The sequence below is a fragment of the Vombatus ursinus genome, unplaced genomic scaffold (genome assembly GCF_900497805.2).
Source record: "Vombatus ursinus unplaced genomic scaffold, bare-nosed wombat genome assembly UNPS02011572.1, whole genome shotgun sequence".
Classification (NCBI taxonomy): Eukaryota; Metazoa; Chordata; class Mammalia; order Diprotodontia; family Vombatidae; genus Vombatus; species Vombatus ursinus.
Window position 1 is genome coordinate 4,836,360 of NW_020951350.1, and position 23,494 is coordinate 4,859,853.

The 23,494-nt window shown below is 41.4% G+C and overlaps 1 pseudogene; it reads left to right on the forward strand.

Annotated features, from left to right (window-relative positions):
• Positions 1-18,621: 18,621 nt before the first annotated feature.
• Positions 18,622-19,326, forward strand: LOC114039020 (annotated as a pseudogene).
• Positions 19,327-23,494: the final 4,168 nt, after the last annotated feature.

Here is a 23,494-nt window from a genome sequence, read left to right on the forward strand (position 1 = left end):
AAATTATAAGGACACTTGTTGCCTATTCTGGCTCCTCCACTCATTGCTACACCTAATCCCTCTGTGCCTCATTTCCCCCAGCCTATAAGATGAGAATGATGCTAAGTTTCCAAGGATGACGTGTGTTAGTAGTGGACATCTAAAACTCCTGGATTCCTGAGAGTGAGAAAAATTATTCTCTTGCCTGATCCCAATCTAAAGGGGGAGAGTTGAAGTTCATGGGCTCAGCTGAGTTTAAAAAATAAATTTAGGTTCAAGGATAAATTTAGGACTGTGGATTGTGAACACAAATAGCAGAACTGTGCTGAGACAGAAGATGGAGTTTGAGGATTTCAAGCCAACTCATCAACAGGATGACTTCCTAATGTAAACACTGGGCTTCCAGGTCCCTAGGGACTTTCCTTGAGAAGTATTTTCTTTCTTTTTTTTTTATTAATTAATTTTGATTTATCAATAATCACTTCCATATGCTTTTGAGTTTAAAATTTTTCTCCCCTTTCCTCCCCACCACCCTCCCCAAGACGGCACATAATCTGATACAGGCTATACATTTACATTCATATTAAACATATTTTCACATTAGTGATGTTGTAAGTAAAAAATTAAAACCAATAGGAGGAACCATCAGAAAGAGGAAACAAAACTCAACAGAAGAGAAAAAAAAATAGCAATTCAACTTCCATAGTTCTTTCTTTGGATGTGGATAGCATTTGCTATCACAAGGCCTCTGGAGATGTCTTAGATCCTTGTATTGCCAGGAAGGGTTAAGTTTATCAATATTACTCATCACACAACGTGGCTGTTATTGTGTACAACGTTCTCTTGGTTCTGCTCACTTCACTCAGCATCAGACCATACAAGTCTTTCCAGGTTTTTCTGAAGTCAGCCTGTTCATCATTTTGTATAGCACAATAGTATTCCATCACATTCATATACAACAACTTGCTCAGCCATTCCCCAATTGACAGGCATCCTCTCAATTTCCAATTCTTTGCCGAGAAGTATTTTCAAACACCCTCTGAAAACTACAGTTGAGTGGAAAGGAGGTAAGATAAATGTGGAAACTGAGGTATAGAGTGGTTCTGTGCCTTCAACTATATTGCCTTTGCATTGTATTTACTTTTAATCAAAGGTAATGAAAGTCTTTTTTTTTCCCCTGGAGGGCAGGGATGTTTATTGGCAAGTTATTACTTTTTCAAAACAAAATATATCAGCAAAAATTTTAGGGAACCCTTTTGAGTACACTGAGTTGAAGACCTCAAATTTCACCTTATTTTCAAGTTCTCTATTTGCTTCAGATTTTTTGATTCCAGCCTAAGTGCATTTCATATCCTCTATTCACTGGACTGATTTTGTATTGTTTAGAATTTGCCTTCAAATTGTTTTATCATTCCTGCCCCCTCAGATTTGAGGCTTCTGCAATTTCTTGATAGAGATGGAGGGGTTTGCCTCTTAAAAAACCACGGTCCCATTCCTGCTAGGAGAATCAATTCCTTATTGGATACATATGGTTTCATAAACTTTGCTATCTGTCAAGGCAGAAAGGACACATTACTAAAGGTCAAGATTTATTATAAATGTACCCTGTAAATTTTTAAGGTAGCAGGAATTAGTATTAGCAAATGATTCCTGTTTTACAAAGACTAGATAATAATTTGTACTTCTGGAGTAAAGGACTTTGCTGTGCTTCTGGAAGTAAACTCATCTATTGGAGTATTGTTAAGATGCTGCAGGAGTTCAAGCTGTCTTAATCACTGAAATTTGTTGTGACTAGGTCTTGTGGATAAGTTGCTCAGTTTGTAGCCTTGGCAAGAGTACTCACCCAGATTCAGAAAACTTTCTATAAAGAGATACTAATCACTAGAAATTAATAATAAATAAATAATAAATAACATGCCAGAGACATTTGTTAGACTAGGTTAGAACTAGAGTACCTGCCTCTGACACAGTATTGAGGGTCTACTTAATGGCCCTGAGAAAAACTGGAGGTCCTTAGCAACTTTACTATCTCTCTTCTCTCCTGGAAGTCAGCTCTAGTTTTGAAAACAGCTACTTGCCATTTCACGTAGGTATGGTCACCGTTTGTGCTAGATTGGTGCATTGATATAATTTATCTTATTCAAACCATCACTTCCATAGTGGTAGAAAGACAGGTTGGTCATTCTGTGGAGAGACCAGGCAGCATGTTATCTTTATTTGTTGTTGTTCAGTTGTTTTTCAGTTGTGTCTGACTCTGTGACCCCATTTGAGGTTTTCTTGGCAGAGATACTTCTCCAGATCATTTTACAAATGAGGAAATTGAAGTAAACAGGGTTAAACAACTTGCCTAGGGTCACACAGCTAAGTGACAGAGGTCAGATTTGAACAGAGAAGGATGAGTTTTCCTGACTTCAAGCCCACTGCTGTATCCACTGCATCACGTAGCTGCCCCATATTTTTATTTACAACACCAGAATTAGATATAGACAAGGCAGGCAGTTGCTTACATTATAATGTTGAGAGGATGTAATAATGCAGGGCACTTTTTAATGGCTTATTATAAATGTGCACATTCCTGACACCATAACATTTCCCACGCCATAGCACATGGTTATTTGTTGTGATCTGTGTTAGAATGTGTTAGAATGAAGGCTTAAAGTCTCAATTTTCAAACCTAGCTTGTCTTCTGTTCTGATTGGAGAGTGCCTACCTCTCTAATGAAGGGAACTAGAAAAGTTGGCTGTGCTCTTATCTTACTATTCCATCTTCCCCTTTTCTTGGCTCTACATAATCATTAATTCCTTCTGAGACATCTTCCTTAATAAATAAGATTTTTGGTTGGTTGTTTTCTGAGACACTCTGCCCAGACCCTGAGGCATATAGAAAATAGAGATCAAATTTACCTCTAGCATGACTTATGACTTTCCCACTTTTGAAGACATAGTTGGAAGAGCCCTCCAAAAGGTTCTTTTTATTCTCTTGCTTCCAAACAGGATGATGTATCCTTCATAGTAAGCAAATCCACTCTTAATCTGAGAAGATTCCTTCTTTTAGTATTATTTCTTGAGATCTCTTTCCCATCCCTCCAATTTCTTTGAATCTGATACTCATTTATTCTAGAGGACAATAATGTATGTAGTGAAAAGGGTACTGAATTGGGAATCAGAAAATCTGATTTCTAGCCCTGTATTTGCTACTAACTTGCTGTATCACCTTGAACAAATAGCTTAATTTTTCTGAGCCTCAGTTTCCTCAAAATGGCGATCAGACTAAATAATTTCTATGGTCCGTCCAGCTAACATTCTTTAACTCTACCTTTCATTGGTTCTTTATGTTGCCCTGTCCCATAACTACAATTTTTGTTCAAGATTAAACAATTGGCCATGTGTTTTTGCCTAGGGGATTTGCAGGCTTTATTTCTATCATCCTATGTACAGCTTAGTAGAGACTGTTCCAAGTTCCCAGGAGTAACTAGTTGCCAGAAAGTCCAGTATCTCCCATTCCAGTACAATGTCCTCCTCAAGAGGAGAAGTTTCATTTTTGTTTTTGTATCCTTGGGAGCAAGCACAGAGCTTTACACATAGATGTTTAATAAATGTTTGAATTGGATTGCATCTAGGGAAAAGGAAAAAACAGTAGAAACCCTCCAGTACATTACATGGATGTACCATGAAAGATTTAGAAAAACATGGATGAGAATTACACAAGATGAGAGGTTATGTTCCATCCCAATGGAGGACCCACAGCAGTCCTATATGCTCTTTTTCTTAACACATTCCATATACTCTTCTGATTGTGCCAGCTTGATGCCACAGCTAGACTGAATGGTATAGGAGTGAGAAAGTTCCTAGAGCATTGGAAAGTAGTGTCAGTAGTGGTGACTGTGCTTCAGCACTCATCTACCAGAGGAAAAAAATTAATTGAGACTTCTCAACAATTACCAGGTACTTTGATTACTGACATGAATTATAAAGTATGTCCAATAATCCCCATTGCCATTCTTGACCACTACCAACTATGGCTTAACCTGTAGGCATGCTGTTATTTGGAAAGTTCACTGACCTGAGGCCTAGAGTTAAGGCATTAACTCTAAAGCTAAAGCCATTAGGAATGTCAAATGCATGCTCTTAATTAATCTCTTTTGGACATAGCAACAGATTCACAGGCATTTTTTGCTAACATGGAAACATAAATGCTTTGTGCCAAGGTCACTGTGTTTGTCTGGCTAACATATTGGCACAGCTATGGCTAAGACTTCTGGGGATATAGTGGTGTTCTCAGACCTGTTGTGGTCAGAGCATTGAGTTGTTGGAGAAGTAAGGTTTTCGTTTCAAGCCTGGCGCTCTGACTAGTGTGTAGTATTGTTGGAGGGGCATGATGTTATGACAGTATTTAATGCTGAAGAAATACACTGTTGACTCAAAGGTGCTGTACTTCTTGCTCATCCATGCCCAGATGTAGCTGCTGCCTGAGTGTATCCATCAGGGAATTATCAGGGAGTGAAAGGACGGGACAAGGGCTGGACTTATAGAAAGCCCAGATGTCTAGCTCTGATGAATAATTTATGGATTGGGGTCCAAAGATGAGGATATTTATACTTACACTGTTGTAGATCTCACAATATTGTTCTTTAGCTTGATTCTGAATCTTTACCATTATTAGGTAATTAGGTCCCTATTAGGTCTCTATTAGGTCAAGTTGTCATCATTGTTTGTACCTGATTTAAAAGTCAGGGACATGAAAAGTCAGTGAAGTTAAGAGATTTGTCCAAAACCTGTCAAAGTGTTGGCTATAGGAATGGGCTAGAACCTCAGGAGTCCTAATGTCCAGCCTTGCCTCTGTCATCGCCAGACTATATTCCTTCTATAACCACATTTACTCAGCCCTTGCTATGTCTGCCTCCTTCAATCCTCAAATTTTCCTTGGTGCCAAGTCAGTGTAAATCACTGCTAAAATATTCTGCATGATATTTAAGTCTATTTCACCTGCTGCTACAGCATGTCCAGTGGATAAGATTTCAGGCTTGGTACTATGGAATATGCTAGAGTGATTGGAAAGTTACTAAAATGTAATACTATTATTAAAAATGGTTCTTAGATATTTGAGTATCAAAGGACAGAATGAGCCACTACAGAATATTTAACAGATTTTAGGAAAAGGAAATCTGCCACAGTGATTGAAAAGTTATAGTAACACAAACAGAATTACAGTAAATGATTCCTATAGATTAGTATTCTCAAACCCAACACGAACCACTACAAAATAGTGCCTCTGTTTTTTTCACCATCAGAAGTTATATGCCACCCAGGCAACCACTGGTTTTTGAATCCTTAAATCTAAAAATCAAAGTCTCAGTTTAAGAGAGGGATTGTCACAAGTAATTGCAACATCCCACAAGAATTTGTTGGGACTTAAAGGGAGCCAGACCTGGGTCTTCTCCAGCTCTAGATTGGCCTTTAGCCCAATAGTTACAAGTCTGAGCTTCTGAGAACCACATTTGATCTGTTCCATTTTATTTAATGTAAATGTTTGCCTTGTTCCTGTTTAGCAGATTCAGAGGACTCTTCATGGCTCTCACTGACCTACTAGTGACAGATGCAGAGAGGCCAGAGAGAGGATAAAGAAGAAAGCTAGCTGGAGCCTGCCTAGGCCTTTTTCACTCCTACTGATTCTAGAGGGCAACCAAAAGCCATAATGTTGTCTGTGTTGAACAAGGAAGCTGAGGTGGAAGAGAGGAGAGTTGGTACCTTAGGTCTCTGCAGTATTCTGAACCCATAGGCAGAATGAACAAGGCAATTTGGAAAGAAAATAGAGACCAGTAATGGAGAATTGAAGGGATGGGAGGACATTTTTCTGATATCATAGCTTATTTTGCCTTCTCAAATTTGGATCTGTGGGAATGGGGCAGAAGTAAAAATTAATGGTTTTGTATTATTTTCATTTTTAAAAATATTTTCATCTTTTCTTATTTTTATCTTCACACATTAACCTCATACCAACCTTCTGAGATAGACATTTTATACATGAGGAAACTTAGGCACAAAAAAGTGACTTGCTAATTAATAGTGGAGCTAGTTCTTAGCCCCTGCTTGCTTTCTAGGTTAGGTCTCTCTGCTTCTTCATGCAAAGTCATCACTCAGCCTTTTCTTCAAGGAGCCATCAAAAGACACAAAAAAATCCTTTTGGTTGAATGGGTACTCCTCTAATCCATTTTCTTCAGGCCTGGAGCAAGTGGGAAACCAAGTAAGAGATATCCTGGAGGGCAGGGACTAGAAAGGGGAAGGGTAAGAAGATGGAAGTTGAGTGGGTAAGAGATGAGGAGGTGCCCAGATACTTGGGCAATTATCTGAGTCTAATGCAGTTCAGTGTGCGGGATTGAAACAGTTGATCCCTACTTCCTTAGACTGTGAAGTGGTGCAATGGATAGGGCACTGGGCCTGGAGTCAGCGTGACCTGAGTTCAAATCCAGCCTCAGACATTTACTAGCTGTGTGACCCTGAGAATTCATTTAACATCTGCCTCAGTTTCCTCAACTTTAAAATGGGTGTGATGATAATAGCACCAACCTTGCAGGGTAGTTGTGAGGATCAAATGAAATTATATTTGCAAAGTGCTTAGCACAGTGCCTGGCACATAGTAGGTACTATATAAATGTTTACTCCCTTCACCATCCCTTCCCTTCCCTTCTTACATCTTTCTACAGACAGTTTCCCTTAGAGTTCTTTGTCTCTTCTCATTTTGAACATCCTCCTTGATGAAAATTCCTTTTCTTAGGGGCAGCTAGGTGGTGCAGTGGATATAACACTGGCCCTGGAGTTAGGAGGACCTGAGTTCAAATCCAGCCTCAGACCAGACACTTGATGTGTACCAACTGTGTGACCCTGGGCAAGTCACTTAACCCCAATTGCCTACATAAATAAATTTAAAAAAGAAAGTTCCTTTTCTTCTGTGAGAAAAGGTTTGCAGTTAAACATAATAAGGCCCTTTCTTAATTTTGAGGCACTCATACCTGGATGCTCTCCACTACTTCCCACGCAGACATCCTCTTTAGGTGTTTGGTTAAGGATTTGTGACTATCCTCCATTTCTTAATGGATCTGAAATGAATGGCTAGTAGCTTTCTGATCATCCAGAACTGAATGTGACACCTATAGGCTCCTGGCATTCCCCAGGGCATTTCCCTTTTGCCTACAGCCTGGAGTTCTACCTGCAGTTACTGTGCTTGCCCTTCTACCACCACTCATGCTTGCTCTTCCCTGCTTTTCTCACTCTTCTGACTTCCTGGACTACTACTGCTTTTCCCATTGCCACCTCAGATGATGTTGGACCCTGGCCAGGGATGGGTTGAGTCTTTCTATGCTCCTTTATATTTTTCTGCTTGTCCCATTTGTGCAGGAGTCTTATAGCCCCATAGAATTCTTGAGCTGGAAAGGCACTTGGCAGTCGCCTAGTCCAACCTATTTCATCTTGCAAATGAGGAAATGGGAGCCCAGAGAAATAGAGTGACTTGCCAAAAACTAATCAGCTAGTGAGTGACAGAAATGGAAGCAGAACTCAGGTATCTTGACTCCCAACTCAAGTCTCCTTCCACCACAACAGTAGTTCTAAACTTTTGGTCTACATGCCTTTTTACACTCTTAAATATTATTTAAGGACTGCCCCCAAAGAGCTTTTATTTATGTAAGTTATATCTATCTGTATTTGCCATATTAGAAATTAAAACATCCTGGTATTATTATGAAAATAGTTTTGACCTCACAGACTCCTTAAAAGAGGGATATAGGACCACTACACTACAATATGCCGCCTCTTGGGTTTTCTCAGGGCCTCTAATCCCAAGGCTTGTTTCTGACTCTTTATGACCCCATTTGGGGTTTCCTTGGCAAAGATAATGGAGTAGCTTACCATTTCCTTCTCCAACTTGTTTTACAGATGAGGAAACTGAGGCAAACAGGGTTAGGTGACTTGTCCAGTTTCAAACAGCTAGGAAGTATCTGAGGCAAGATTTGAACTCAGGTCCTTCTGTCTCCAAGTCTGGCACTCTATCCTCTGTACCACCTAGCTGCCCTAATCCCTGAGGATTTTGAAGGCCTCATACTATGACACCTTATACAGCCAGGTCTAAAGATGTGAGAGCAGACATAGGACTTCTTTAACTTATAGAAGCTGATATTGTGGCCCAAGCTCAGTTCTGTAGGGATATATGGGTATAACTATATGCCTTATGCCCAAAGGCAGCTAATTGACATAGTGGATAGAGCACTAGACCTGGAGTCAGGAAAACCTGAATTCAAATCCAGCTTAGATACTTACTAGCTGTGTGACCCTGGGCAAGTCATCTAACTTCTGTCTGCCCCAGTTTCCTCAACTATAAAATGTTGTGAGGATCAAATGAGATAATATTTGTAAAGCGCTTAGTGCCTGGAAGAGGTGTTAAATAAATGCTTGTTTCTTCCTTCACCTACCTCCCCTCACCTCCCCTTTATGTATAGTTTCTCTGTGCTGTTCAGCAGTATAGAAGAGAAAGACAGCTTTTCCCAGCAAAGCTAGAAAGAACAAGGGTATAATTCAATCACAGCAAGGTATGAGTTATAGCAAGAGCTTCCATTCTAGTAGGGGAGAAGGTGGCTGCATCCCAGCAGGAGAGAAGACTTGAAAATTTCACTCTCAATTAGAATCAATTTCTCCCCAAAGCCAGTGACCTGCATTGGATGCTCTTCCCTGAGCTCTCTGGCGTGGAATTACATTAAGGAAGAAACCTGAGGGGGAAAGCAGAGAAAACTCTAAGCTCAGGCTTGTGGGCTTCTGCTCTGGTGTGAGGTCTGTCTTGCCTAGGTATCCCTGCACAGGTGGGATGGATGTCACTGAAGCCTTTGCTCCCTCTGCTGGCCAGACCCCAGATGGCATTCCTGCTGGGACTTCCCCACTGGAGTGTTGCCTACTTGTTGCTTCAGATCCAGTATGCTTCAGAATCTCCTTTTGAATGACTCCAGGCTGCTGACCTCAACACTTACTATTTTTCCTTAAAATGTCTCACAGGGTATTTCTCATATCCCACCACTTGTTCCTACTCTGTTTCTTCTTTGCGTCTAGAACTCACTAGTCCCTTACCCAAGTCAGTGTTTTTGGCATAGATTTGTTTTTAGCTTCTTAAGTGTCTCCCAATGCCCAACATGCCACCTTGCCTCATATCCTTACTGCTAGCCCCTGAGCAACAACTTTGAAATTTTCCTCATCCACCTCTTCCTTTCTATTGCCATTCTCATTGCCTCCATAATAATAATAGCTTTCTTACAGGTATCACCATCTAATTTCAGACTAACAAATCACCATTTTAATCATGCTACTCTCCCTTAAGTATCCTCCTATGATCTGGTACCCACCCCAGCTCTAAGCACAATTCTCAATTCCAGCCAAGATCAATTTCCACCAGCCAGAATATGTTTTCCATACATCTATATCTTTCTTGCCCTTTAATACACAGTTTAAGCCTCCCTTCTTTCATGAAACTTCCCCTAACCACTCCTGCTCACAGTCTTTTTCTTCTCTGAACTTAAAACTGACCACAATAACACTTATTGTTCAGACCACTCATTTTGACATTTAATTGCATGCTATCTTGCTGTTACTTCTTATTCTATTATGTGTACATCCCTGTGTGTTACTTTCCCCAATAAGACTGTAAGCTTTTGGAGAGCAAATTGTCTGTGCTCTCCACAGAGTTTACTAGTGAGATATACATAGGTACTAGCTAAATACACTGAAATAAATGAACACCTGTTGCTCCAATCTGGGTTTTGCCTAAAGGGTTCCTTGGTCAATCATTTGAATGAAAAATCCTAGTTTTACCACCTACCTATTTTGGAGCCAACTTTGCCTCCCCAAACACTCAAAATATTATGTTGATCAGGATCAAAGTTCAACACAAGGACTTCTCCAAATCAGAATCATAGCATCTCAGAATTGGAAAGAACCTCACAGATTATCTAGTCCAACTTATAACTGAACAGGAATATCCTCTACAACATCTTTGATAAGTGGTCATTTGGCCTTCATCAAGAGGAAAACTGCCACCTCCTAAGGCATCCCATTCCACTTTTAGACAGTTCTAGTTTTAGGTAGTTTTTCCATGCATCTACCCTAAATGGCTTTCTCTGCCACATCAAATCAATCAAGTTGATTGTTTGATCTCTATTTCCTCCTAAAGCTTCCTACTAAAGCTAAAGTGTGAGGGAAGTGTAACCATGCAGTTGTCTGTTCTTTCCTCCCTCTCTTTCCTGGTTCTTGGAGGCCTAGTGTGATAGTGAAATAGGAAAAGAGTGAAGATTGGGTAACAGAGCATACTAGAGACTTCAATGAATGAGGGAAGGCTTCTTTCTAGGTCCCCTAATTTCAAGCTAAAATAGTACCAGTTTATCCCGACTTAGATGTTGTCTTCTGCTTGAGGTCCTTGATCAATTCAGAAAATCCCCCATTTAGCATTTACCTAAAATGCATCTGACATAGTTGAAAGAGAGGACTATCCTATCCATTCAGAAAGACCTGGATTCAAGTCCTTGCTCTGACAGGGACTAGCTCTATGACTATGGGTAAGTCGTTCAGCCTTTCAGTGCCCCAGTCAACTTTCCAAGACCGTAAATAACAAAGAAGTTGTCTAACTGCATCTCGGAGTCTCCACTCTAGTAGTTCCCCATACCTGTGAAATCACAGGTCTAGACCCCCTCCCCACCTCACCCCCATTCCTTGGCAAAAAACAAAACTACACACACACACAGACAAATTCCCCTAAACCTTATACTACTGCTGCTGACTGGGAGTTCTCAAGCTTTTTCTGCCCCACCCACTACTTTGTCGAGAAATGCAGATGAATGATGTGTCTCTGCCTCGTGGGAGACTCAGCTGAGAGTCCTAGAATCTTGAGGCTGGAAAGTAGGTGCTGCTTTGGACAGCTCACTGCCACCCTACTAGTTTGTGCCTCTGCAGCCGCCAGGTGGCGTTTAGATGCTAACTCTCCTTCGAAGCGCTCGCCAACGATAGATAGCTGGGCGGGCAAGACGTGGATGCCTGCTTCATCCACAGCCACTAGCCCTTGCCGTCCAGCCCCCTTTCCTCCCCACTGGGCCTCCCCGTCTACCTGCCCCTGGCGTCAGACCTGCCTTCACGTACAGGTGCACTGTCCCGCCAGACACCGTCAGCTCCACGCAGTGCGGACAACCTGGGAGCCCTGGCCTAGTGCAGTCAATACGCATCACTGGAGCCCTCCCCCTGCCCAAGACTTTTTGAAGGTCACTCTCGCCTCTACTTCTTTTTTTATAGATTTAAATCCCAATTTTCTCCCTAAGCTGGGAGGGGTTGGAGGAGCCTGGGGAGAGCTAGTCACCTGATACTGAAATTTGGGGGATGGAAGGGAGGCTTAACCCTCTATGAGCATTCCCTTTCTTCCCCCTCCATGCCCAGAGCCAGTTCTGAGCTTGGCATGAAAAGGTCTTCCTCGGCCACCAGCCCAGGCTCGATTTCGCCCCGGCACCTCCCTCCTCCATCCTTTTCTCAGTCCAGCCCTTCGTGCCTGAGGTCCCAGTGCGCCGGCAGCGCCTGCCCCGCCTGCCCCGCTCCGCTGATTGAACACTTTGCCTCTGATCCGCACTATGAGAGCAGTGACGCCAGGAGCTTCTTTGGGGAAGCGTCAGGGACAGAAGTTGTTCGCTGCAACCAGGTTTGCCCCGAGTCCCTGCATTACCTGAGACTCCAGAGAAATCAAGAAAGTTGGATTTACAATTGCCACCTCTCTGGGTTCCCTCCTGTGGTGAGTATTTTAGTAGGACTTCATAAAGAATCCCAAAGCAACATTTAGTCCAAAATGGTGTGGTGCTGTTGTTTGAAAGAAATTGAGTGGCTGTCCCCTGAGCGCCATAAGAGGCCTCCAGTTGGTTATGTAGTGATAAAGACTAGATTTAAATGTTAATCCTATAGTGTTTTGTTTTCTTACCAAAGTATCCCTTGCCTTGTAAAACTGGAGCAACTAATATGAAAATAAAATATGTAATGGCTGAGTTGAGGTTTTTGAAACCTTTTGTTTAGAATGCTTTTGTAAAGAGTGATTATCTTTCTGTCCACAGAGCAATGTATGTACAAGCTAGGTAAATATTTCCAATATGAAGTAAAAAGAAGTTGAGCTTATTTAATTTTTTAATGACAAAGTGCTCATTTGAAACAGTGATGCCTGAGTTACATTCTATTCTATCACCCATGTTTTGTTTGCAGACCTCAGAAGAAACTAAATGTCTTTTTATCTCTATTTCTGCTTTAAATTTAAAAATTTGAAAGTTGGTGTTTATTTTCAGATGAGAGGTTGAGGCCTCAGCTCCTTCACTTGTATTAGGCATTTATTATAGTTGTTTAGATTTTATCAGATGTTTATATAAGTGCCTAAGTATTTGAACAAGAAATTCTGTCCATAGCTCTGAAACTAGATAGAAAAAAGTATTTAAGAAGTTATGGTTATTGTATTACAATCAATTATCAGTTATTCATGTTGATGAAAAAAAGCAGGAGGATTGGATGATTCTAATGAGCAGTTTGTTTTTCAAAATTTATTGCTGCTTAATGCCTTAGAGTTAGGAGGTTCTAAGTAGTCCTTTTATAGTATGAGGAGTTCATGATCTGGGCCCAACATGTTTGGATCTTTAAATTCTGCTTTATCCTGCTGTTTCAAGAGATTGTTTGCATCCATGCTGTTCCTGACTATTATAGATTTCATCTCAAATCCAACCACAAAACTTCTGAAGAAACTTTGAGCTCGGAGCTGGGGATGAGAAAATGCCATAGCATGTCCCATAAAAGCCAGATTTGTTTCTCTCCACCTCTCTACCAAATTCCCTCCCTTTCTGTCTCTCAGAAGTCCCCACTCAGTGCTTCAAGAGGCCTGAGGCTATCTAGATCCCACTGTGGAGCTGAGCTCTGAAAGGCAAAACAATCTTGGCTTAGAGTCTAAGTGGGAACACGTATCTTCGTGGGTTAGACCAGCTGTAGTATGTTAGGGCTAAGGGAGCTATGGCCAAAGTTACTCCAAGTTCTCTGCTCCCAACCTGGAGTGACACTAGGACTGGCCAAGTAACAAGAATTAAGTCAAGGTTCTCTTTCTATATTCAGTATGCATGACTGAAAACCTCACACCTACACAAGGCTTTTTCATCTCCATCAACCAACAATGACTGTCTTCTATTCTTTACTAAGATAGAGCCCATGCTATAAACGATTGCCACTGGGATAAAAATTTTTAATTAGCTAGTAGTATTCAATAAATACTTCTAGAAGTTTCAGTGATTTTGAGGCAAAATCTCTCAGCCAGGAGGTGTGTCACATGGGATAGGAGGAAATGGGAGGGAAATTATTGGCATTAATATATCCCTCAAGATCTTTCTGTCCCTCACTTCGGAGCCTGTCCCTACCTATACCCAGACCTTCCAAGAAGCCTTCTCTATGCTGAGATACAACCTAGAAATTGCACCTACCTCCCCTCTCACTTCAATAAGTAATGTGGTTCACTTGAAAGTTAGTGTCTTGCCTCTGTTAGCATATTGTTTTCTGGAGGCAGGGACCATGTGTCTGGCCTGTTCTGTTGTTGAGTAGTCAGAGTACAAGGTCCTGTGTGTTAAGAGATATACCTTTATACCTTTATGACTTAGATAGGAACCATGTGCTATTTGAGGCATCCAATCCTTCCCCTCTTCCTCAAACTTTCTGGCACTCTCTGTTATGAAAGTGGCTAAAACACAGTGTTTAATTAAATAATCACTGTTTAAAGAACAACAGAGTTTCTATGTTAGTGAAACTAATTTTGCTGTAGAGTAACTGTCCCTTGTCTTGCCCTTCTTGCCTTATTCATGCCTTAGTAGTCTGGAGTTCTCATTATTGAGAACCACACCAGAACCACACAAATGATAAACAACCCACTGATATGCAAATGGATGGACCACACCCCTCCTTCCTGCTACCATCCCTTCTTCCTGATAATGAAGTATTAGTAAGAGATGGGAAAACAGCAAGTCTTAACTTGACCTTGTTATAGCAGAAAGCATTTGCACTAGCACCCAAGGGCTGAATCTGAGGGACACCATATTAGCCCACAGGCCTTTTATCCTGATTGGTTAATCCCTCAGATATGCATACCCTGGTCCCCCAACTCTGAGGGAACAGCAGCAACAACCAAGAAGGATAGACTTGGTTCTTTGGACTGAAAAGGTTGCACCTCTAGCTTCAGGCAGTTCTGTTTGGTACCTTCAGTAGCCCTCCATGGGAGTCCATGTCAGGTACCACTCACCCCATCTAACAGTAGATTTGTGGCAGGTGGGGGAAGGTATAGGGCAGGGTTGTGGAAGGGAAAAGAATAGACACGTGCTCATGCTATGTTCACTAAACTACAGCTTCCCTTCCCTGGTACCACCATGTGCCAGCCACTGTGCCAGCCCCTTATTATCTCATTTGAGCCTCACAATAACTTGGGGAGGGAGAACATTGTACACAGCAATGGCAACATTATGCCATGATTACCTATGATAAGACAGACTCAGCTCTTCTCAGCAATACAATGATCCAAGACAATTCCTAAAGACTTATGATGGAAAATGCTATCCACATCCAGAGAGAGAACTATGGAGTCTGAATGCAGATTGAAGCATACTATTTTCATTTTTTTTGTTTTTTCTTTCTTGTGGTTCCCCCTTTTGTTCTGAATCTTCCTTCACAACAGGACTAATGTGGCAATATGTTTAACATGATTGTACATGTATAAACTGTATCAGATTGCATGCCATCTTGGGCAGGGGGGAGGGAAGGAAGGGAGGGAGAAAAAAATCGAAACTCAAAATTTTACAAAAATGAATGTCGAAAACTATCTTTATATGTGATTGGGGAAAAAATAAAATACTATTAAGAAGCAAAAACAAAAACAATAATCCTTCGAGAAAGATGCTGTCTCCTCAGGTACCCTGTACTTCTCCGGTAGGGTTGGGAAAGGAGAGTTTCCAGGGCCTTGTTTTCCTGGCTTGTCCACTGCAGTCACTACCCACTGCAACATCACAAAACATCAAGGCACAGTGGGGAGCTTCTAGTCTGGCAAGATATGCCCAGAACCCAGGAGCAGTACCATAGCTACAACCTCACTATTTTGCTTTTCTTTCTATTATCCTCATAAAAATGTGTGATGCTAGTAAGCAGGAACACATTAACTCCTGAGCTTCAAGCTTAGTGCTAAGGACATCTAATAGACAAGGCCCTAAAAATGTACTTTTATGTGACAACTGAGGCTGTGAGGACTCAGGCAATCAGCAGTGGGACCTATGAGAGGCAGCTTGGTGCAATGAAGAAAGCACAGAAATGTATTAGTAAAAAATATCAAAATTGAAAGATACAAAGATCTACAGAAGGTCTGGGTTTTCATCCCAGCTTTTCCATTTTACTAGCTGTGAGACCTTGGCCAAGTCACTTACTTTCTCTAAGCCTCAGATTCCTCTCTTGTAGAATGCGGGTAAAACTACTTGTGCTACCTGTGTTCCATAGGTTGGAGGGACAGATCTTTGTAAATCATAATTTAACATGGTGTATAAATGTGAAATACTATTGTTGTTGTTGATATTCCCTTATCCTCATGGAACAAATGCCCCGGTCAGAAACCTCAAAGATAATCAAGGGAATGGGGGGGGAGGAGAAAACAAGACCCAGTTGAACTTCCATTTCCTCTTTCTATCCCCTGGAGCCTCTTTGGAGTAGAGAGGGAGGGTAACCTAAAGACAAATGGGTCTGGAAGAAGGAAACAGAAGAGAGACAGAGCTGAGGTTGAGTGGTAGATCAGGATGGGATGTGTTGCTATTCTTATTCAAATCTTTGTGTGATACCTATAATCCTTGTAATTCCTTCCCCTAGGACCTTTGAGTCATGTGGTTCCAGTGTTACTTTCTTTAATTCTGCAGAAAAGGGGCAGCTAGGTGGTGCAGTGGACAGAGCTCTGGCCTTGGAGTCAGGAGGACCTGAGTTCAAATTCGACCGCTGTGTGACCTTGGGCAAGTCACTTAACCCCAATTGCCTCACCAAAAAGCAAAAAACCAAATAACTCCAACCATTAAATAAAATGTGCCCAACTTAATTCTGCAGAAAGACAGCATGTCTCAGTGTTAATTATCCATTGAGGGTGTGAAATATCTAAGTTACAGACCAGGGGATACTCAACTTGAGCTAGCATCTTTGTGGTCTCATCAGAGTCTCTCTGGCATATAGGTAGTCTCACCTTCCTAAAAGGTCGCTGACAGTACTTAGCCTTCACATAACTAGACTGCTACTCCCTCCAGTTACAGAGCCAGTAGCTTCAAAGAGCAGTGCTGACTGGGTCCAGAATTAAGTTAAAGGATGAAATAGAACACCATTCAGATTATTAAAACACTGAGTTTGAAAGGGCATATGTAGCTCTAGAGCCTCCATCTTGTCTGGGCTTTCTTTTCTCTGGTCGTGACTCCTCCACATCTACAAGATTTAGATATTTTGCATGTTGTAGTTTAGCGAACATAGCAAATATGAAAGGAAACGATACATGCCTCCTATATGGTACTATCTACTTCTAGCTATCCTCCCAGTTGCCCTTCCAGATCTTCAGGGGTAGCAGGGGAAAATCTCCAAACCATCCTGCTCATTGAAGGGAATAAAGGAAGGGTGTTATAACAAGGGAAAGCAGGGGAGAATGTTGGAACTCAGTCTTTCCTCATCTTACCAACCCAGTTAGATTCACAGTAGTTGGCAGGCTTGGTTCTCAGGAACATCTCTTGTCATGACTTCTGTCTCTGTTCCAGCTCCAGAATCCAAATCTCCTCCATTCATAGCACTGGTCTTTGGAAGTCTTGTTCACCAGCCAATAGCACCTCAGGCCATAGCATCAGTGGCTCCAGGTACCTCCAACACCTGCATGGTGGTCAGGAATGCCAAAACTCAACTTGGGGAAAGGAAAAGAAGATAATCCCCTATGACAGTAGTCTCCAAAGTATACTTTCGCGGCTCCCCCCCCCCCCAGCAGTGAACAGTTTTTGAGTTCAAACCCCTAATAATATGTGTATATCTACTTATTTATAAATTATATGAATATGCTACTATACTAATAAAATACATTCTAAAATTTTCACAAAAATAGAAATTAAAAGGTTGAAATAAAGATCAAATGATATTTTGTCCTAGAGTAAATAGGAAACTACTGGAATTTATTAAGTAGAAAAGTGACATGGTCAGACTTTAGGAACTTTAGGAAAAATCACTGGCAGCTGTGTGAAGGATAGATTGGAGTAGGGAGAGATTCGCTGCAAGAAAACTAATTAGGAGGTTATTGCGATAGTCGAAGTGAAAGGTAATGAGGGCCTGAACTGGGGTGGTTGCTGTGTGAGTAGAAACATGGGTCAGATGGGAGAGATGACATTAGATGAATTAGAAATGACAAGATTTGACAGCTTATTGGATATGGGGAGTGAGGGAATGTGAGCAGTTGAAGATGAAGCCAAAATTGTGAACCTGGATGACTAGAAGGATGCTAATGCCCAGACTGTAATAGTAAAACTCCCAAGAGGGGTAGCTGGGGGGCAGGGGAAATAATGGAATGAGATCTGACATCTGCAGCAACCCATCCTGTTCCCCCAAAACAACATGGGGCTGAGGCAGGAGAAAGGAGTTCTTACCAGTCTATTACCTTGGAGCCTAGAGCCCATCATCTGCAGTACCAGATGACCTGGGAGATATGGGATAGCTGAGGGGAAGGCTGTGGAATCTGCCAGATAGCAATTATGTTACAACTGCCCTAAGAGACTAAAGCCTAGCTTAGGAAGGAATAGGTTGGGAGCTTGCAAACTGGAAGGAGGGACAGAGCGAAGGAATGTTGGGAGGGGTGTAGATATAAGTGTGTTACAGACAGATCCCAAGATTGCTTTTGATGGGGTGGGTGATCACTCACCCCTTGTAGGCAAACCATGATTCCCCCCATGGTAGCCCTCATTTTGGAGACCACTTCTCTAAGCAAACATACAGATCTCATACCTTTTTTATCATACAGCATGGCTTCCTGCCCCAAAGTGTATTTGGGGCACTGTAGCTTTCCTTTTCTCTCTGTATCCTAGATAGGATTATGGCAGTCTCCCTTCTCAGCATCTTACAAACTCTGTTTCCCTCTGGAGAAACATCCCTGAGCTTTCAGGTCTCCACAAGAAAAGGTGATATAGAAACACTGTCTATATCTGGTCACCCTTTAATGGTTCATTCATGTAGGTGGGCTTTAATTTGTTGGCATTGAAACCGAACCCTCAAAGCACTTTAGTCTTAGAAGATTTATCAGAGTATATGTAGCACATCCTGGGCAGGTGCTAGGATTGGGGGGACAGGGTCAGGGACAGAGGGGCAGGGAGCAATGTGGCCCAAGGGACAGGCACTTTTCTCTGTAGTGAGAGGCAGGTCTACTTTCTATCCTTCTCTTTGGCCCTTCCTAGGTGTCTGAGCCTGGGCAAGGGACACTAGGGTAAACAGAGAAGCCAATGAGACGTTATGGAAAAACAGTTCAGCTGGCCTGCTGCTCCCTTGTGGAGAGCAGGTGACCCAGGGCGGAGCCAGCACCACTGTGACCATGAGGCTGCCCAATGTTCGGCTCACAGGTACACCAGCGGTTGGAAAGACCACGCTAGGTAAAGAACTTGCATCAAGAACAGGACTGACATACATTAAGGTGAATAATTTAGCACAAGGACAGTTATAGGGTGGCTTTGATGAAGAATATGAATGTCACATTTTGGATGAAGACAGAGTAGTTGATGAGTTAGAAAATAAAATGAAAGAAGGTAGAGTTATTGGGGCAGCTAGGTGTCGCAGCGGATAGGGCACTGACCGTGGATTCAGGAGGACCTGAGTTCAAATCCGACCTCAGACACATGACACTTACTAGCTGTGTGATCCTGGGCAAGTCACTTAACCCCATTGCCTAGCCAAAAAACAACAACAACAACAAAAAAAAAACAAACAAAAAAAGAAGGTAGAGTTATTGTTGATTACCATGGCTGTGACTTCTTCCCTAAATGATGGTTTCATATGGTTTTTTGTGCTTCAAACAGATAATTCTGTATTACATACAACACTTGAAAAGAGGGGATACAGTGTAAAGAAACTACAGGACAATATTCAGTGTAAAATTTTCCAGATTCTTTATGAAGAAGCCATGGCCTCCTACAACCATGAAATAGTACACCGGCTGTCCAGCAATGTACCAGAAGATCTAGAGAATAATTTAGCTCAGATAATGAAATGGATTACGCAGTGGATAAAAGATAACAATTGAACCTTGAGGGCAAAGCATTGGACTTGCAAGGTGTTCCACATGATGGTTAAAGATTTTCTTGATGATCTCTCCTTCCCCATGCAGTAGAAATTAAGACAACATACACCAAATTTTACTATCCAGGCTTGTGTTGTAGAAGTAGCAGGTGGACAATATATAAAGTTGAGTTATGACTAAATTAATTTTTTCTCCAGGAGAAAACCGAAAACCCCCAAATACAATGAATAAGATATTAAGGACTTTTTAAGTTCAGGAATATTCAGCATTCTCATTTAAGAATAAGATAAAGAATAAGCAAATTTGAGAAAATAGGTGGAAATCTTTAATACTTGACATGAAAAAGAAAATGAAGGCTAGGAAGAACTGCTGATTTAGAAATCAAAGAGTCTAAGGATAAATCTATAAACATTAAAAAAAAAAAGTTCAGCTTTCAATCATTCCCCCCAGCTTAGGTGGAGAAGACACCAGCTCTCTGAAGGATGAGGGCCTCAAAGAAGGCTATTTCCTCTTGTAGTTTCCATTACGGTTTCCCCTTATGTTATTGCCAAATCAGTGGAGGAAATAGTACACTAGTATGATGCTTCTGAAGAGAAAATTGGAAAACTTCCCTAGAGCCAAAATTCTAGGATCTTACTTTTAGGATTTTCTACTACTACTAACTTGTTTAAATATATATCCTCTGCTGGATGGCTTTGTGACACTGGTTAAGCCATTTAACCTTTATTTGAATCAGTTGGTGATTCTTTCTATTATCACAATGCCCTGAGCACCCTGGGGAAGTCACAAGACCTTGGAAGGTGTCACATAACACCAGAGGAAGTCCTCTGAGATCCGAGCCAAGAACAGCCCAATGGGCAGAAAGCCCATCAGTAAAACCAGTCATCTCCCGAGCACCAAGGATCTTCCTCTGAACACTGGCCTTAGAACATCTGGCTAATCAGGACTCTTGACTCATCATGGAGCTGACACAGCAGCCTTGATTCTCAAATCCCCAGATTAAGCAGTAGAATGACAGGGAATCCCAGAAATGCCCCAGGTATCCCTTAATCCTAACTCACTTCCTAAGAAGTGATCATAGACCCCCAGAAAAAGGAAGCCTCTTAATCCAGTCTAGCCAGGGAAAGGGAACTACTTTCTTATCTTCCTCAGGAAATATAGAGCCACCTGGATATAAGGGATACTCACTTTGGGGGGAGTGGAATGTGTGAAGGAACTAATTAAATGTGAAGTTTTCTGTGCTTTTTAAGAAAAGGTGCTGAGAAAAGGACAATAATTGGAATAGCGAATCTATAGTTTTCGAAGGTTTTAGCCCCCGAAATCACTTGGTCTAAGGTCTGAGCATAATGGTAGAGTGATTCACTCTCTGAATACTAAGGTTCCCTAAGTAGAAAGTCTTTGAGCATGCTCAAAATTCATGTGAGAATGTAGACCTGGGAACTGTGTCATGTGATGAAGAAAAGCGTAGCGTTGAGAGAAAGGGAAAATGCTCTGGGAATAGGGAGGGAGAAGCAACCCAATGCACAAGAAAACAAGATAAGGGATGGGGTTGAGTACTGGAGAGCAAGAAGGGGCCTGTAGTAGCGATACTCGAGTGCTGTGAACTCACCAAACTATGTCTTGTATAATTAGTGTTCCCCAAAAGGACAGGGACTGCCTTGGATTTCTGAGTCTCAGGAAGAGCCTGGGGACATCCCTGCTCCTACACATTTTCCTTTCTTGGGTGTTCTGTGTGGGCAGCTCTATGGGGAACATTCCAGTTGAATCATAACTCTAGATCTGCTCACTCTGGCAGCATCACATGCTCTGGCAAGGGGACCCAGAAAGGGAGTTTACAGCACACAGGGACCTCTGCCTCCCAGCTAGAGCAAGAGAAGGGATGCTAGGGGTCAGAAAATCTAACAACCCCTTTCTAATGGTGCCCTCAGTCCCTGGCCCCAGCTGCTATTTCTGAAAATGACACTAGGATTTAGTTTCACTTGAACCTCAAGAAGACAAGTTTGGTTACCTTGGCTAACTATACAGCTACTTACTATTATGGGACAAGATATGGAGGTGGGAGAAAACACTAGGACATGAAAATAAGGACAAAAGGTTAGCTTTGGAATACCACACTAGGGATCTAAATGGATCCTATTTGAGTAATTTTTTTTGCAAACCTTTTGTTTTCTATTGAATTGAAAATAATATTCATTTGCATTGAAATTTACATATGATTTGCCATTCCTAGTACTTCTTTCATTGAAAAAACCAAAACACTGTGCCTTTGGGGGGGCACTTCAATGGGATGTCAGAGAATGGGGGTACATTGTATGGTGCCTCACCTTAACCACTTTAGAGGAGAGAAGAGCTGTGGCTGTTTATTTTGGTATAAATTGCCTCTTGATTCCCTGCAGCTCTGATTTAATAAATCCCATGATGTGGAAAAATCCAGCCTAAACGTTTTTCTCAAAAAAAAAATGAACATGAAGCAGCCCAGTGAAACTGTATTTTAAGAAAAATATTCCTCTGTTTTTGGGTAATGGAGGAGAAAGAATAGAAATATGGACTGAGAGAGAAAGAAAAGGAGGAAAAAAACTGGTAAGAGGAAAATAAAATGGAACAGGCTAATGGCCCAGAGCCAAGTAGACCCCTTTCCATTCACATTAAGAAATAAAATTTAATTTTAAAAAATTATCTTATTTCCTCATACTTGGCCATGGTATCATGGATTTTAGAAACCAGTAGAGTAAAATGACTTTCTGCCGCAATAATTTCTAGGGTAATGCATTGGACCCATGTCACAAGCTTCATTATTAGCTAAGAGATCAACATTTAAGAGACTAAGGTGAATGGACATTCACTCCCCTCTTCTCTGATCTGGTACTCAAACCCTAGCTTTGTCTGGGGATGAACTCAAACCAGCTGTATCTCATCATCATGAAAGGAAGAAGTATGCTAAAGTACAAAGAGTGTGAGTTGGATTTGGAGTTAAGAGGAGGTAAATTCAGTCCCTGACTCACCAACCCTTACTATTTTTAACCCTGGCTAAGTCCCTTAACTATCCTGGCCGGTTTCTTCATCTGTAAAATTAGTATGTTGGACTAGATTACCTCAAAGGTTCCTTTCATTAGTAAATCTATGATCCTGAGATCCCTCCAAGATTCCAAGATCTCTCCCCCCACCCCAGTACAGCCCAGATATAGAGACATAACCAGCCCAGTGTTAAAAGAGTGGGGTTCAAAATACATAGTCTTTACCTTCCATAATTCTTATCTATACCTCCTCATTCTGGCCATCTGGCCCTATATCATATTCCAATTACTGCTTTACCCTCACCCCTGTTGGTCCCTTACACATCAGCTTTCCTCTCTCAGCTCTGAGGTGTGAACACTGGAGCCCTGTTGACTTTCTGACTATTCTCTCCTGTTTCCCATACCCCCTTCCCTCAAAGGTGCAACATCTAGATGTTTAATTTCAAAAGGTTCACTTCCAGTTGGGCCAAGAATTTTTTCCTGTTTAGAGCCAGAATCCCTGGCACATGCCACACTGGGAACATTTATCTGCCACAGTGATTTCTTTCCCCGTTACATGTTTCAAAATAACCATGACTCCTTTCGTTCCAAAGGATTACTGACTCCAAAAAGAGAATTCCTTGTGATTCCTTAAAAAGAGAGAAAAAGATGGGAAAAGAAAATACCCTATTTGGGAACAGACTTTGAGAGAATCATAGATACCTGAAACATTAAAACTCTTCCTGACCAGGAACAGATTGGGATGCTACACAAAAATCTACTCTGAAGGATTCATATTCTCAAATTCCTTGTTCTATGTCTAATTCTCACAGTCTTCTTAGCAGACAGGGCAAGCTTTACGAAACCCAGATCTCCATTTATGACATATACATAATTCACAGCTCTTTTATTTATAACAGTGAACAATTGGAAACAGCCTATATGTCTAATGTTTGGGGGCTGTCTAGATAAATGAAAATATATTCTTTTGAATACTCTTATGCCACAAAAATGGCAAATATGAGGAATTTCAAGAAATATGGAGTGTTTATATAAAATGATACAAAGCAAGATTGGTAGGGAGAAAACAGTATAAACACTGAGGAGAAGCACATTGAAAAAAAAAAAAGAAAGCAAAACTCCATAAGTATACAAATTCAGGGGAGCAGGTAGGTGGT